This window comes from Podarcis raffonei, chromosome 3 (genome assembly GCF_027172205.1).
Source record: "Podarcis raffonei isolate rPodRaf1 chromosome 3, rPodRaf1.pri, whole genome shotgun sequence".
Lineage (NCBI taxonomy): Eukaryota > Metazoa > Chordata > Lepidosauria > Squamata > Lacertidae > Podarcis > Podarcis raffonei.
The window spans coordinates 122169895-122183113 of NC_070604.1; the positions used below are offsets into that span (position 1 = coordinate 122169895).

The 13219-nt window shown below is 47.7% G+C and overlaps 2 long non-coding RNA genes across 2 annotated transcripts; one reads left to right on the top strand and one right to left on the bottom strand.

The window, feature by feature from the left end:
* Positions 1 to 883: 883 nt before the first annotated feature.
* Positions 884 to 2680, bottom strand: LOC128411482 (uncharacterized). Its single transcript, XR_008329819.1, has 3 exons — positions 2559 to 2680; positions 1726 to 1857; positions 884 to 1175 (listed from the first exon to the last, which is right to left on the bottom strand). It is a non-coding gene; the product is annotated as an uncharacterized LOC128411482 (long non-coding RNA).
* Positions 2681 to 10441: 7761 nt separating this feature from the next.
* On the top strand, positions 10442 to 12469 carry LOC128411489 (uncharacterized). The gene is made up of 3 exons (XR_008329830.1): positions 10442 to 10615; positions 11305 to 11436; positions 12181 to 12469. It is a non-coding gene; the product is annotated as an uncharacterized LOC128411489 (long non-coding RNA).
* Positions 12470 to 13219: the final 750 nt, after the last annotated feature.

Below are 13219 nucleotides of genomic sequence, written 5' to 3' on the forward strand. Positions count from 1 at the left end.
GGGTGGCAACAGATGAATGGGAAGAGGAACCTCACAGAGCATTTGAGAAAGCCGCTGGGTGAAGCACCCACCTCCCTGGAAAGAGCAGGGAAGGCTGGTGTGAACTGTGAGAGGAGGGGGAAGGGCTTGGGGGCAAGCTGTGACTCTGCACCCCCATGGTCTGTTGACAATTGGGGGCCTTGGCACCAGGTGATTCATGCCTCCAGTAATCCTCACGTATGTTAATTTATCAACAGTTCCACCTTCTTCTGTGACACTACAATTTAAGAAGGATATTGACAAGCTGGATAGGTCTAGCCTGGAGAAGAGGAGACTGAGAGGAGATATGAGAGCCATCTTCAAATATGGGTTGTCATGTGGAAGATGGAGCAAGCTAGTTTTCTTCTGCTCTGGAGCGTAGGGCCCAAATCAATGGATTCAAGTCCCATGAATAGAGATTCCGACTGAACTCTGGGAAGATCTTTTTGAAGGAAAGAGTTGTTTGACCATGGAATGGACTCCCTCAGAAGGCGGTGGACTCTCCTTCAGTGGAGAATTTTAAGCAGAGATTGGGTGGCCACCTGTCAGAGATTCTTTAACTTGGACTAGTTGACCCTCAGGGTCCCTTCCATCTCTATAATTCTAGGATTCTCTGATAATAATTGCAAACTTGCTGCATTTTGACCTGGAAGGGGATAGGTCTAGCATGGCTTCCCTCCCACTCTCACCAACTGCCCCCCTCAACCTCCTTCAGAACTGGGCCAATTCCCAATTCCACGGGTTTGCACAGAAACACCTGCCAGTTACTTCCAAATCAAAGAAAAGTCACAGTATGGAGAGGAACTGGCAGAGCCCCCACCCCAACCCAGCGCCCCTTTTCATAGAAGGCACCACCACACAGAGGTTTCCAATGCTTGCATTTATTGAAAGGAAAAGCTTAAGCAAATGAGCATACAAACCCAATCCTGAACCCAGTTACAAAGATGCCAGCCTCACTGAGCACAGCAGGACTTGCTCTGGAGTAAACGGGCAGAAAGGATTGGGCAGGGATGGATCTTTCCCAGAAGCGCCTTCAGCAGCAGCAGCAGCAGCAGTGAGCAAAGAGGTTTCTGCAGAGGTGCAGTCAAGGAAGCTGCATCTCCAGAGAAGAAACGGGGTGGTCTTCCTTTCATCAGAGATGGTGCATGATGGGTCTGCTGTAGAGTTAAATGAAAAAGAGAGAAAACACAGTGAATATGGGTGAGAGGGAGGGTGCTCAAAACAGGCCAGGGACCCCCTGAAGACCTGGATGCTATCAGAGTTGGAAGTTCATGGGGGTTGTGGTGGTTAGAGTTGGTTAGAGTGTGACCTTCTGCTGAATGTGCAGAGGTCAGGAGACTTCTCCATCCCAAACCCAAATGCCTCCTTACACAGTCTGGTGCTTATAATCCAAAACATCTGGTGGCCACCTGATGGACAAAGGCTGCCCTCTATGCTTTCAAAAACCTTGTTTCACATGGGGCTTCTTCTCAAGCTCCTGTTTTCTAAGCTCCAAGGGGCTCCAAATGCCATAAGGGAATTCTCAAGGTCCAAACCAAAAATAGTCATTTGGGAGAATTTAGCAAGTACCGCCCACCCTTGTGGCTGTCAAGGGTCAAAGACAGAGGGAAGCAGCAGAGCTGTAACTCTCAAGCCTTCAGGGTCCTGTCTCTTTGAGATGCCATAGACTTATTTTCAGGCACAGGTATGGTTTTGCCTATAACTCACCTTAGCTGCGCTTGCAGCAACGCCTGTCTCCCGAACACTTCCCAATCTCTTTCTCGCCTTTGTTGCAGGTTTTTCTGCAGCTGCCCCCATTGTTCTGGCAATCCTGGGTGGGACGTTGAGCTCCGGTGAAATCTGTAGGGCAAAGCGAAGAGAAAAGGAAGTTGGAGAGAGAGAGAGAGAGAGAGAGAGAGAGAGAGAGAGAGAGAGATATGCAACTACTAAGGAGAGAAGCTACCTGGGAAGGACTGGCCTTGTATACCTTCCACAACTTGATCCTCAACAGCCCTGCTGGCCAGGACATCTGGAGAGCACCAGAATGGGGGAAGCTGGTGCAGGATGAATGCAGGAAAGGGGCTGGGATGGGGAGTGAGCCCCTCTCCCCCACACCTTCAGCAGGGGGGCTGACCCAAGGTAGTCACTGGCTTCCCTGGGGACCACTAGCAACCTGGGAGAGAGAAGTTCTCTTGCCCAGGAAACTTGGCCCACTCCCTTCCCCACTACAAAGCTGAATCTACTGAAATGTGTCATTACAAATTCTATAGCAGCAGCTTCTTTGGATCAGATTCCATATTTTAGGATTGGGATGATAATCAGATCCCAAGAGCTTGGCCGCTGCATCAGGCCAAAGGGGACTTATCAAGTCCTTCAACCTGGTCTCACAGTGGCCAATCAGATGCCCCATTTGTTAAATTCTAAAGCGGACAGAGGGGCAAGAGAATTCCCCACCCATCCCTTTGGGATTCCCTGCAAGTGGTATTCAGAGGCAGGTTTAAAAGGAATAAAGCGAAGAGCTGTGGAGCTCAGAGAAGAAGCATCTGAGAAGAAGGCCATACCTGGAGCCACCAGCATCAGGAGGAGGAAGGAAAGAGAGAGGAGGCAGAAGATCTTCATGGCTGGAGGTTGGTGGGAATCCTGGAGATGCCTGAAGCCAAGTGGAAGAGCAGTTGTCTGGGGAAGGAGAGGTCCCTCTACTTATAGGTGGATGGAGGACTGGTGAAACCTTGTGGGAAACCAAATGTCTTTTACAGCATAGATGTCACAATCCCTGCGGGGCAGAAGAAGATGAGAATTGCTGTCTGGATTTGAGTAATGCTCTTGTGCAAAACCACATATGGAAGAATGACCACAAACAGGCTAGTGTCACTGACTGACAAAGAGAAGCAGAGAAAGTTGTTTCTGAAACTATGGCACTGGAGAATTAATTTCCCAGCTATGCATTGAGTTTACCATGAAGTTAATAGAGGAAAAGCACGTTCTTGGAGGAGAGGGCTATCAGGGCTGTTTCTCACATGTGTGTTTCTGGTAACCTTCTTGTTACCATTCACAACAATGGTTGACTTGTAGGCTGCTGTTCTGATCCAGCAGAGATATCCTTATGTCCTGTGCAGTTAAAGATTTCTTCAGATAATGCATTTAAAAAAGATCCTTCACAGCACACAGTTAAAGAATGGAGTTTGCTGATACAGGAGATAGTGCCACCAAATTAGATGGTTTTGAAAGGCTGTTATTTGTGGGTTATCAATGGCTACTGGTACCCCGCTGTATGGGTTTGGGTACTGTATGGGTTATGTGACTGGAGAACCGCCTTGGAAAATTCAAAGTTTGGAAGGATGATCTGTTCTGGTTCACATACTGTTGTGGAAACTGTAAATTAGCTGGGCAGGCCTTTAATTGCCAGCTGAATTGAATGTTCCCATTTCCCTGGCAAAAACTCAAAGAGGACCCCACTGGCAAGCAATCCATTGAAGAATGACAGTGTGATTTCTTTGCATCCTTTTGAGGTCATGCATTTTCTTTTCCATATTTGGAGGACAAATAGTGGGGGAAATGAAAGGCATATCTTCTCAGAGATTCTTACAGTTTGTTTCAACTTTGCATTTCAATGTTTGATGAGGGCCAAATAAAAAGGGGCTTATTTGTATATAAATTAATACCCATATGTCGTTCTTCTGCTTCGCATTTTTGGTTTATTTGGGATGCTGAAGGTTCTTTGCTATTGCCCCCTCATCAGTGATGAAGCAATGATTCTTCAACATCAACTTCGTTGGACTGGTCATATGGTTCAGATGACTGATTATCATCTTCCAAAGTGACTACTCTATTCCCAACTTCAGAATGGAAAGCATAATGATGGTGGACAATAAAAGAAATGTCCATTGTGGCAGAGAGCAAGAATGCAAGTCTTGCAGTCCTTGTTGGGATGGGGACCAAAGGGGGAAGATGGGAGATCTGGACACAGGTCACACCACAGCCTTCACCAACCTGGTGCCCTCCAGATGTTTAGGACTCCTACTTCATCGCCCTATGCTGGACCATGTGAGGCTGAGGCTGGTGGGAGTTTTTGCCATTCTATGCCACTTGTTTGTGAAAACAGCCTCTCAGTGGTTTACAAAAGAGAGTGTGGGCTTGTGGGAGAGAGCAATGGGTGCTGGACTAGACAGGCCTTTGGGCTGGTCCTTTTCAGGGTTCTTCTCATGCAAAGTCCTTCAGATCCACATCTCAACCCATCCTTTCCGCCTGGGCTTTCTCTCCACCACCTGCAACTCAATGGCTTTTCTCCAGATTCACAAATTGACTCCTGATTCCTCTCCTCTCCCTGGACAGTGGTGGAAACTGGTCTTTCAAATTTCAGTGGCGCCTGGTGCAAGGACAAAACTCAGCACCCCTCCCCCAGGTCGGAAAACACTGTCCTAAACCCACCTCTGCCCCAGGAACCACCAAAATCTGATCTGGAGAGTCATTCCAATCTTTAGAGCAAATTTTGAGGTGCCTGGGGGGGGGGAGTCTTCAGGGGAGAGGAGGGAAATGTCCTATTTTTGTTGTTTAGTCATTTAGTCGTGTCCGACTCTTCGTGACCCCCTGGACCAGAGCACGCCAGGCACCTCTGTCCTGCACTACCTCCCGCAGTTTGGTCAAACTCATGCTGGTAACCTCGAAAACACTATCCAACCATCTCGTCCTCTGTCGCCCCCTTCTCCTTGTGCCCTCCATCTTTCCCAGCATCAGTGTCTTCTCCAGGGAGTCTTCTCTTCTCATGAGGTGGCCAAAGTACTGGAGCCTCAGCTTCACGATCTGTCCTTCCAGTGAGCACTCAGGGCTGATTTCCTTAAGAATGGATGCGTTTGATCTTCTTGCAGTCCATACCAAGCCGAAATCTCTTGCCTTAAGAGGACAGCAGCCTTGGAAACAACCCAATCGTTCCAGCACCAAACTGGTGTGCCATTGCCCTTCCAAGCCCTCAATCAGACTCCATATCCATTTTTCCAAAGAAAGGGCAGATATAACCCTCCTTTTCTGAATTGCCTGAATGTGTGTATTGTGCTGTTTGCATTTTACAGTGGTGCCTCGCAAGACGAAATTAATTCGTTCCGCAAGTTTTTTCTTCTTGCGAGTTTTTCGTCTTGCGAAGCACGGTTTCCCATAGGAATGCATTGAAAATCAATTAATGCGTTCCTATGGAGACCGCCTTCAGACCAGGTCCAGGGACAGTCTGTCCCCGGACCTCTTCTGAAGGCTGGCGGGGGGGAGAAGGACTTTTCTCCCCACCGCCAGCCTTCAGAACAGCCTTCTGAAGGCTGGCGGTGGGAAGAAAAGCCCTTCTCCCGCCGCCACCCTTCAGAAGAGTTCCCGCAGGGCTGCCTAGGCTGCGGATAGCAGCCTGCTGCCCGGCACGAGGGGCGCTCTGAAGCAGAGCGCCCCTCGCGCGGGGCAGACATCTGCAGCTTGGGGAGCCCTGCAGGACTTCCCCGCAGGGCTCTCCAAGCTGCGGATAGCAGCCTGCTGCCCCACACGAGGGGCGCTCTTAAGCAGAGTGCCCCTCGCACGGGGCAGACATTCCCAGCTTGGGGAGCCCTGCAGGACTTCCCCGCAGGGCTCTCCAAGCTGCGGATAGGGGTAGCAGGCTGCTATCCGCAAGCTGCGGATAGGGGCAGCAGGCTGCTATCCGCAGCTTGGAGAGCCCTGCGGGGAACTCCTGCGGGGCTCCCCAAGCTGCGGATGTCTGCCCGGCGTGAGGGGCGCTCTGAAGCAGAGCGCCCCTCGCGCGGGGCAGCAGGCTGCTATCCGCAGCCTAGGCAGCCCTGCGGGAACTCTTCTGAAAGCTGGAGGGGGAGAAGGGCTTTTCTTCCCACCGCCAGCCTTCAGAACAGCCTTCTGAATGTTGGCGGTGGGGAGGAAAACCTTCCTCCCACCGCAAGTCTTCAGGACAGGTCCGGGAACAGAGGAGAAGGTGCGCTGCGCTTCCCCGCTGTCCCCGGAGATTTCCCTATGGGCTTTCGTCTTGCGAAGCAAGCCCATAGGGAAATTCGTCTTGCGAAAAATTGCGTCTTGCGAAAAATTGCGTCTTGCGAAAAATTGGAAAACCCTTTCGTCTTGCGGGTTTTACGTTTAGCGAGGCATTCGTCTTGCGGGGCACCACTGTACTTGTAGTGCTGAATCAACACATTGTTTTGATATTGTTGGCAATGGCAGGCATTGGTATGAAATTGTGTGCACTGTTGTGAATTTATGTGTCCGTGGGAGAGAGATGGGGGCTCAAAAGTGAGGGTCACACTCTCATGTTATTCTGGGGGAGGAGTATTAGCGCTGGTTGTGAGCTGTTGGCCTGTGCTGTGTCCTGTCCTGTGAAACTTCCAGGGCATCTGCTCATCTTTTGCAACCAGCACAGACATGGGACGTCTTCAGCATCCTTTCCCAAGAGACTGAAGTGCAAGATGCAGCAGGCAAGGTGGGAAGCCTGTGGTCTCACCGCTGAGTTCTGTTTCCTCACCATGTCTGGCTCCAAGTCAGACAAATATTGCTCCATGATCAGTGAATGTCCACAGGCAGCAAAGGTGTGTGAAGTAACAGGCAGCTGCTTCTGTGAAACACACTGGAATTGGGAATTGGCCCAGATCAGAAGGAGGTTGCCGGGGGGGGGGGAGTTTGGTGAGAGTTGGGGACAGCAATGGCAGGTCAAAATGGAGCAAAATGGCATTTATCATAGAATCCTAGAGTTGGAAGGGACCCCAAGGGTCATCTAGTCCAAGCTAAAGAATCCCTGACAGGTGGCCATTCTATCTCTGCTTGATAACCTCCATTGAAGAAGAGTCCACCACCATATTTAAAAAGAAATAAATTATTAGGTTTTACAACAAATTTTGACACAATCACTGCTGGTAAAATAATCACAAAATAAATTCCCAATTACCCACTCCCCCACGATTTTCCCCAACTTCCCCTTCTGGTTTGTAACACATTCATTTCTTCTGCTTATCATCTAATCCCTGATGTAATAAAATGAACAATTATACATTATAATTATCTTCTTAATATTTTAACCACATATTCATGTTTTCTATTTATATTTTGTTGGTTGTAAGTGTTTAGTCAAACCCTGCAAGTGAGTCCATTTCCTTACATTGTTTTTTTAAAATACATCACAAAAGGTTCCCAGTCTTTTAAAAAATATCTACAGTGGTACCTCGGGTTAAGTACTTAATTTGTTCCGGAGGTCCGTTCTTAACCTGAAACTGTTCTTAACCTGAAGCACCACTTTAGCTAATGGGGCCTCCTGCTGCTGCCGCCGCACCACCGGAGCCCAATTTCTGTTCTTATCCGGAAGCAAAGTTCTTAACCTGAAGCACAATTTCTGGGTTAGCAGAGTGTGTAACCTGAAGCGTATGTAACCTGAAGCGTATGTAACCCGAGGTACCACTGTATTGTCCTTATCCCTAAGTCTTCCAGTCAGCTTTGACATTTCAGCATATTCTATCAGTTTTTCTTGCAACTGTTCTTCTGTTGGCATTTCTTCGCTTTCCCGCCTTCGAGCTAATAAAGTTCTAGCCGCTGTTGTAGCATACATAAATAATTTCTTCTTGTCTTTTGGCAAATCTCGACCTGTAATGCCTTATAAAAAAGCTTCTGCTCTTTCAACAAAGGTTATCTTAAACATTCTTTTCATTTCATTACAGATCACAACCCAATTATTTTTAATTATTTTACAATTCCACCTTCTGAGGGAGTCCATATCACTGTCAAACAAGTCTTACCCTTAGAAAGATCTTCCCAATGTTCAGTCAAAATCTCCATTTGTGGAATTTGAATCCATTGGTTTCGGCTCTACCTTCCGGAGCAGGGTAGTAGTAGTAGTAGTAGTAGTAGTAGTAGTAGTAGTAGTAGTAATAATAATAATAATAATAATAATAATAATAATAATAATAATTTATTTATTCCCCACCCGTCCCAGTTCAGAAAACCGGGCTCAGGGCGGCTAACAACAAATTTAAAACACTTAATTGATGCAACAAAAAAAACAGCATAAAATACAGTATAAAATGTGAATAACAATAAATTCAAAAATCAAAAATCAATTTAGGGGGGAAATCTATCCAATAAATATTAGATGATCACCAGGGCTAGCGGCTAAATTAGTCCTATTTGGGTCAGCGAGGAGACCAGGGGAGAATTAGCTGTGGGATCCCAGAGCGGGTAATCATCATAAAAAGGGGAGGGGAAGGGAAGGAAGGGAATAAAAGATCAACTAATTCAAATTGAAAGCCAGGCGGAATAGCTCCGTCTTACAGGCCCGACGGAAGGAAGTCCGCTCTATCTTTCATGAGGCAGCCCTTGAAATATTCGAAGATGGCTCTCAGATCTCATTTCATCCAAGCTAAGCATGTCCTACCCCATTCCTCCATTCCACCATTCCTCATCAGGCTTCACTCTCAGACCCTGGATCCTCTTGGTCGCCCTCTTCTGCACACCTTCCAGCTTGTCAACATTATTCATAAATAGTAGTGCCCAGAACTGGGCACAGGACTTTAGGTAGGATCTGACCAAGTCAGAAGAGAGTGGGACTATGACTTCATTAACACACATGAGGATTACTGATGGAAAACTGGATAGGCCCTCAAGCGTCAACATGGTGTTGGGGTCCAGAGCCTGCAGGTTCTTGGTGTACCCTCATGGGGTGTGAACTGGTGGTGACTGACTAGCAATGAGACCTTGGATTCATAGTAAAGAGCTCCAAGAAGATGTGGACCCCATGTGTGGCAGCTGTGAAAAAGATGGACTCCATGCAAGGGATCATTAGGAAAAGGATAGGAATGTGAACTGCCAATATCATCTTGCCATTATTCAATTCTATGGTGTGACCACATTTGGAATCCTGCGCAGTTCTGGTCACCTCACCTAAAGAAGAAGATTGTAAAGTAGGAAAAGTTTCCCTCAGCCTCACATGGTCCTCCTGCATGCTGGGGGTGATGCGAATTGTAGTCCCAAACATCTGAGGCACGAGGTTGCAAAGGCTATGGTGTGGACAGGTGTGAGTTGTGATCTATGTCCAGATCTCTGGTCTTCCCCCTTAGTTCTTTGGTTTTTTTGTTTGGCTAAGGCTTTTCTGTTACATCTTGTTGTCAACGCATACTGTGCTGCAGTCATACATAAAAAAATAGCATAGATATAAAACATAAACATATGATAGTAATAATAACATATCTATATTCTCCCAAGATTATTTAAATCCCCTAATTCTTGAATCAAACTTCCTTTTCATTCATTCCAAGGTTTCCTATAGTTAAACTACGGAACTCCCTTCAACAAGAGGCAGTGATGACCAGCCAGTTGCATGGCTTTAAAAGCCATTTAAAACTCATGACTTGATCTGCCTTTCAATGGCAACATGCCATGATGGCTTCTTTCTGTCTCTTCCTGGGAATAGCACTTAGGGCCACAATACGGGAACATCAGAGACACCCTTTGCCCTGGCTGTGCTTGGCTGGGCAATGACACTCTGATCTCTTTAATGCCAAGGCTGTCGAGCATCTGAATGAATGGGGCAGGTTGAGTGTGGGGAAAGGTGGAAGAGATGCAGCTGTTTCATTATGGGAGGTAAGGTGGATTCATAGAGGAGTTTGATGGGGACATCGAGTTAAGTTGAGTGTGGGGACATTCAGGAGAGATAAAAGAAAGGACCTTTTCATTCAGCATATGGTTAAACTACGGAACTCACTTCAACAAGAGGCAGTGATGACCAGCCAGTTTCATGGCTTTAATAGCAGATTGGGCAAACTCATGACTTGATCTGCCTTTCAATGGCAACTTGCCATGATGGCTTCTTCCTGCCTCTTCCTGGAAATGGCACTTAGGGCCACAGTTGTGACCAGCAGCCACCCGTATCCTACAGGGAAGGCCTTTTCAAACCCATCTAAGGTGGCAGCTGCCACCATGTTTGAAGGAGCAAAGTAAATACTTTAACAGTGTGCTGTGAAGGACCTGTTTTAACTCTGCAAAGGGCATTAGAAGAGCTTTGCTGGATCAGGCCAATGGCCTACAAGATTCAAGCATCTTGTTCTCACAGGAATAACCAGAAGCCAATGGAAACAAAATTTGGTAGCAACAGCAACCCCCTCACTTCTGATTCTGAGAACTGGAGTTCAGAGGCCAACAGTTGAGGGAGAACGTAGCCATGATGACCAGTAGCCTTGATAGCGCTCTCCTCCAAGAAATAAAATATTTGTAATCTCAAGGCATTCTTGGGAAATTCCTTCATTGATGGCAACATTTTAGAAACAAACCAGTTCCCTCTCTTTGTCAGTCAGTGACACTAGCCTGGTTTGTGGTCATTCTTCCGTATGTGGTTTTGTACAAGAGCATTACTCAAATCCAGACAGCAATTCTCATCTTCTTCTGCCCCACATGGATTGTGACATCTATCCTGTGAAAGACATTTGGTTTCCCACAAGGTTTCACCAGTCCTCCATCCACCTATAAGTAGAGGGACCTCTCCTTCCCCAGACAACTGCTCTTCCACTTGGCTTCAGGCATCTCCAGGATTCCCACCAACCTCCAGCCATGAAGATCTTCTGCCTCCTCTCTCTTTCCTTCCTCCTCCTGATGCTGGTGGCTCCAGGTAAGGCCTTCTTCTCAGATGCTTCTTCTCTGAGCTCCACAGTTCTCATCTTTATTCCTTTTAAACCTGCCTCTGAATTCCACTTGCAGGGAATCCCAAAGGGATGGGTGGGGAATTCTCTTGACCCTCTGTCCTCTTTGAGAGCGTCCCAAATGTGGCATCTGGTTGGCCACTGTGAGACCAGGTTGATGGAGTAGATGAGTCTCCTTTGGCCTGATCCAGCAGCCAGGCTCTTAGGACCTGATTGCTATTCCAAACCTGAAGTATGGGATCTAGTACAAAGAAGCTGCTGCTATAAAATCTGCAATAACACATTTCAATGCATTCAGCTTTGTGGTGGAGAACAGAGTGGGCCAGTTTCCTGGGCAAAATAACTTCTCTCTCCAAGGTTTCCAGTGCCCCAAGGACACCAGTGATTGCCATGGGTCAGCCCTCCTTCTGAAGGTGCAGGGGGGAGGGGAGGGTCTCACTATCTATCCCAGTCCCCTTTCCTGCATTCATCCTGCACCAGCCTCCCCCAACCTGGTGCCCTTCAGGTGTTCTGGACCAACCTTCCCAGGTAGATCCTCTCCTTGGTAGTTGCATATCTCTCTCTCTCTCTCTCTCTCTCTCTCTCTCTCTCTCTCTCACACACACACACACACACACACACACACACAATTTGCTTTTCTTTTCGCTTTGCCCTACAGATTTCACCGGAGCTCAACGTCCCACCCAGGATTGCCAGAAGAATGGGGGCAGCTGCAGAAAAACCTGCAACAAAGGCGAGAAAGAGATTGGGAAGTGTTCGGGAGACAGGCGTTGCTGCAAGCGCAGCTAAGGTGAGTTATAGGCAAAACCATACCTGTGCCTGGAAATAAGTCTGTGGCATCTCAAAGAGACAGGACCCTGAAGGCTTGAGACTTACAGCTCTGCTTCTTTGACCCTTAAAAGCCACGGGGGGGGGCACTTGCTAGATTCTCCCAAATGCTAAATTCATTGTTTTGAGTTTGGATGCTGAGAACTCCCTGATGACATTTGGAGCCACTTGACTCCATCAGCTTAGAAAACAGGAGCTGGAGAAGCGAGCCCAGTGTGGAACAAGGTTTTTGAAAGCCTGGAGGGCAGCCTTTGTCAACCAGGTGGCTACCTGATGTTTTGGATTATCAGCCCCAGACTGTGTAAGGAGGCATTTGGGTTCGGGATGGAGAACTCTCCCAACCTCTGCACATTCAGCAGAAGGCATAGCTGCCAACGTTCGGATTTGAAAATAAGGGATTGGCAGCCTAGAAAATAAGGGATCAGCAGCTTCACCTGTCCCGGGGACAGTCTACGGGATATCTAACAATCTGGGATAGCAGCGGGGAAAGGGTGCTGGAATAAGGGAATTTCCCGCAAAAAAAGGGAAGGTTGACAGCTATGGCAGAAGGTCACACTCTAACCAATGCTAAAGAGCTGAACTAAGGTCTGAGCCAACCCCCTCCCCCATGAAACCCCAACTCTGATAGCATTAGGCTCTTTGTTCTTCCAGGGGGACCCCTGGCCTCTTTCTATACCCCCCCATATTCACAGTGTTTCCTCTACAGCAGACCCATCACACATCATCTCTGACGAAAGGAAGACCACCTGGTTTCTTCTCTGGAGATCCAGCTGCCTTGACTGTACCTCTGCAGAAACCTCTTTGCTCATTGCTGCTGCTGCTGCTGAAGGCGCTTCTGGGAAGGATCCATCCCTGCCCAATCCTTTCTGCCCGTTTACTCCAGAGCAAGTCCTGCTGTGCTCAGTGAGGCTGGCATCTTTGTAAATGGGTTTAGGATTGGGTTTGCCTGCTCATTTGCTTTAGCTTTTCCTTTCAATAAATGCAAGCATTGGAAATTTCTGTGTGGTGGTGCCTTGTATGAAAAGGGGCGCTGGGTTGGGGTGGGGGCTCTGCCAGTTCCTCTCCATACTGTGACTTTTCTTTGATTTGGAAGTAACTGGCAGGTGTTTCTGTGCAAACCCGTGGAATTGGGAATTGGCCCAGTTCTGAAGGAGGTTGAGGGGGGCAGTTGGTGGGAGTGGAGGAAAGCACTGCTAGACACATCCCCTTTCAGGTCAAAATGGAGAAGGGTTGTAATTATCATCAGAGAATCCTAGCATTATAGAGATGGAAGGGACCCTGAGGGTCAACTAGTCCAAGCTAAAGAATCTCTGACAGGTGGCCATCTAATCTCTGCTAAAAATTCTCCTCTGAAGGAAAGTCCACCACCTTCTGAGAGAGTCCATTCCACTGTCAAACAACTCTTTCCTTCAAAAAGATCTTCCTAATGTCCAGTTGGAATCTCCATTCATGGAATTTGAATCCATTGGTTTGGGCCCTACTCTCCAGAGCAGGAGAAAACTAGCTTGCTCCATCTTCCTTGTGACAGCCCTTGAGATATTTGAAGATGGCTCTCCTATCTCCTCTCAGTCTCCTCTTCTCCTGGCTAGACCTACCCAGTTCCCTCTACCATTCCTCATACAGCTTCATTTCCTGGACCTTGATCATCTTGGTTACCCTCCTTTGCACACCCCAAAACTTGTCAATATCCTCCCTAAATTTGGTGCCACAGAAAAGTGAAACTAGGATTAATAACGGGGTTGAAT